This window comes from Talpa occidentalis, unplaced genomic scaffold (assembly GCF_014898055.3).
Source record: "Talpa occidentalis isolate TD23 unplaced genomic scaffold, MPIMG_talOcc4v2.1 talOcc4.15, whole genome shotgun sequence".
Taxonomy (NCBI): Eukaryota; Metazoa; Chordata; class Mammalia; order Eulipotyphla; family Talpidae; genus Talpa; species Talpa occidentalis.
Genome location: NW_023601543.1, coordinates 44,492,875 through 44,496,661, shown reverse-complemented (window position 1 = coordinate 44,496,661; position 3,787 = coordinate 44,492,875). Strand labels below are relative to the sequence as shown.

The following is a 3,787-nucleotide window of genomic DNA, read 5'->3' as shown; positions in this document are numbered from 1 at the left end:
CCATATTTTCACAAATCTCACCCCCACTTTACACTTTGGTGGGGACAGAATCGAAACTAATGGAGTGTTCTTTTGCAAATGAGTTATGTGAGTAGTTCTTTGTCATCTTGTCTGACTTAAAAAGTAAATATATAATATTAAAAAAATTGGGATTTTAGAGATTCCGCGCAAAGCCCAGTGATTTTAATTCAAAATCAAAAAGTATTTTCTAGATCAAAAGGGTTGGCAGGTGAATCTAAAAGGGTAATATGGTACTTTCAGTGACTAAACAAACGTTATAATCTCAAAAACCTGGACAGTTCAGGTAGTTGACTGAAACTTCATGCAGTACCTTTTTTTTTTTTTGCATTATGTCTTTAGTAATCTGAAAGGGACTCACATACGAATGGCATAAGAAACAGAGGAAAGAAAGGAAATAAAATAATAGAATGTCATCTGATCTTTTACAGGGATTAGTGGCTCTCCAAGTTCACAACCCTTTCTTTTAGATTTCTCTATTATCTTTCCTGTTTCCCATTACTTCGTTTGCTTCTCCTTTCTTTTTTGTTCTTTCATTTGTTTTACCCTCAGTTTTATGCCAGTAACATTGCTCAGTCTTCTTCACTTCTTATTAGTCCTGCAATTAGAAAGGTTTAGTCCAAACTCTGCCACCTGGGCAACTCCATTTTTCTCTAAATAAACCAGCTTCCTCATCTAGAAGGCAAGGAATTTGAACTTCAAGGGATGCCCCAGTTTAGGTACGTTATTTCTGAAGAAAATGAGAGAGCAGGGTCAAAAAAAAAAAAAAAAAAAAAGAAGGGATATGTTAGTAATGCAAATATGCCCACTTTCCCAAATAGGCCATTTATAGCAGAACCTGGAATTCAAGAGTCTATTTACAATGACTACATTACCTGACCAAAGAAGACTGAAATAGTTATTGTTCTATGTGGTACTGAGAAGCAGGTAGGATAGAAACAGGATTTCTCTTTCAGTTTTGTAATACATGTCACCAAGGAATTAGCAAAGGACTGATGTGGGAGGAGGATGTTAATAGCAATCTTTAAATATGTGAAGAGATACCATAGTAACACTGACAAACATTGAAACAGTACAAACTCTTCCTTATAATCATTTGGAAAAAGAAGAATCTCATTTGACAGAGAAATTATATATGCTGTGATTTGTAATAGGGATTTAGGGGTTTCTAAGCCTGATTTTATATTTGTGTGGGTTTTATTTAAAAAGCCACAGAGATCAAATCCTGGTTCTATGAAAAGATCAACAAAATTGACATCTTTAGAAATACTGAAAAAGAGATGAATGACTCAATTTCTTAGAATCAGGAAAGAAGAGGGGGTGAATAACACCTATCATAATGAAATAAAAGGATTTTAAGGGAATAATACCAACAATTTAATGAGAAAATAGTTCATAATTTAGATGAAATGTTCAAAATGATTATGAGTGCAAAAATGCCCCAGAAATTACTAGCAAACCAAACCCAGCAGCATATTGAAAAGATTACACACAATGAACAAATGCAGTTTATCCCAGGAAATGCAAGAATGATTTGATATATACAAAAGGAGCTCTTTTTTACTATTGGTGGGAATGTACATTGGTTCAGTCCCTATGGAAAATGGTGTGTAGATTCCTTAAAAATCTAATAATGGAACTAGAGGGGATTATGCTGAGTGAAATAAGTAAGAAGGAGAAAGTCAAATGCTAATGATTTCATGCATGTGGAACATAAAGAAACAAAACAGATGAACAGACAAAACTAAACCAAAACTAAAATCTGATTGTGGAATTGAGGTTGCCATAGGCGAGGGAGAAGGTTGGGAGCAAAGGGGGACCAATGGATTATGGTAGAAGATTATGGGTGCTTTGGTGGTAGGTGTTGTGTGGTAACATAATCTGAAAGTTGTGAACCTATACCCCTAAATCACATATAGTGTTGTAAATCAATATTACCTCAATAAAAGACAAAACATTAAAAAATTAAAAATGGAAATACCTTAAGACCCAGCAATACCTCTCCTATGCATTTATCTGAGGAATATGAAAACACTAATTTGAATAGATTTATGCACCTTTATCTTCACAGTAGCATCATTCACAATAACTAAGACATGAAAATACCTTAAATGTCCATTAACAGACAAGTGGATAAAGAAATTGGGGTATGTATACCCAATGTTATACTACTGAACTATTAAAAAAAGATAAAATAGTGCCTTTTGGAACAAAATAGATAGCTCTTTATGTGATTATGTAAAGTGAAGTAAATCAGAAAGTGAAAGACAACTCTCAGATGGTTTTCCTCTCTCTATAAATAATACTACTACTAATACTAATACATAAATAAGGCAAACAAATATGGTGGTTACAAGAGGGGAAGGAGAAGGGAAGTGTGAGGAAGAACGAGGAACCCCACGCCTAGGAGAAGTTCAAGGAGAGCCCAGCTCCAGATGCCAAGACCTGCTGAGGCGCAAAGGCCAGATCTTCCACCCCTACTGGGAAGAAGGCCCAAAGGTCAGCAGCCCCAAAGCCGCAAGCTGCGGTGGTGCTAACCGTACCTCTTTTCCTTCTGTGTTCCAAGGAGACCCTAATGCCATGATTGCGGAGTTCTTCAGTGGTCGAAAACCTGTAGACATCTTTTTTGGTCCGCAGAACAAGAGGAAAGCATGGGCGCAGATGACGCGTTCTCTGGCTTCCCCATGTGCGTGGCTGGCTTCACCAACATGAACTTTGGCCGCTCCTCCCCTGCCCAAGAGCCACCCAAAAGAAGCAAGACACCCCTCTCTCGTCACCCACGACTTTAGGGTCTCACTTGAAGAGACCTATAGCGTCGGTACCGAGAAGGTGAAAATCCCCCATAAGCAGCTGAACCCGTATGGAAAGAGCTTTTGTAATGAAGACAAACTCATGACCATCGAAGTGAAGTGGGGGTAGAAAGAAGCGACTAACATCGTGTTCCCCAAAGGAGACCAGACTTCCAACAACATTCCTGCAGGCATCATCTCCATTGTGAAGGCCACGCAGCATCTTTGAGAGCGATGGCTCTGAGTCGTTTACCTGGTGAGGAGCAACCTGTGGGAGGCTCTGTGTGGCTGTGCAGTGACTGTCCCCACTTTGCACAGCAGGGCCACACTCCTCGTATTCAAAGATGTCATCCGGCCTGGCATGCGGCGGGAGGGGGGGGGTGTGGGGGTGGGGGAGGCGGGCGGGGTAAGTACCTGGACAATCACCCCGCCAAAAAACACCCGAGAAACGCGGAGACCTCGTTATAGAATTTGAAATGATTTTACCCCAAAGCATTCCGCAGACAACAAGAACCGGACCTGAACAGGTTCTTCAGATGTAACTACCTGTGTCTTCAAGGACTGGCCAGGGACCCTTCCAGAACGCAAGGGTTTCTGGACGTTTCCACCAGTTGTAGACTTTTGAGAAGAGGTGGGGGGACGCCCGGGAGGGCTTTTGTACTGCTGAACATTTTCCAGAGAACATGCTATGATCTTTCAAAGGCACAAATTTTTTTTTCATGTGTAATCTTTATTTGTGTGTGTGTTTCTATCAAAGATATTGTATGGCTTGTCTTTTATTTTTTTCGATGTTTTATCATTTTTATTTTATTTTTTATTATTTATTTTGTTACATCGTTGTTCATTTTTGGACAGTATTTGATTTCTCCCCTCAGGTGTAGTCCCTGTAGTTCTCCAACCACCACATCACCCGTGACCCATCCATCACCATAGTCCCTTGTGCGCTTCCCTCCTTGTTTTGACCCCTCTCCCTCCCTCTC

The 3,787-nt window shown here is 39.8% G+C and overlaps 1 pseudogene; it reads left to right on the top strand.

Annotated features, from left to right (window-relative positions):
* The first annotated feature begins 2,550 nt into the window (after positions 1-2,550).
* Positions 2,551-3,349, top strand: LOC119246667 (dnaJ homolog subfamily B member 1-like; annotated as a pseudogene).
* The last annotated feature ends 438 nt before the right edge of the window (positions 3,350-3,787 follow it).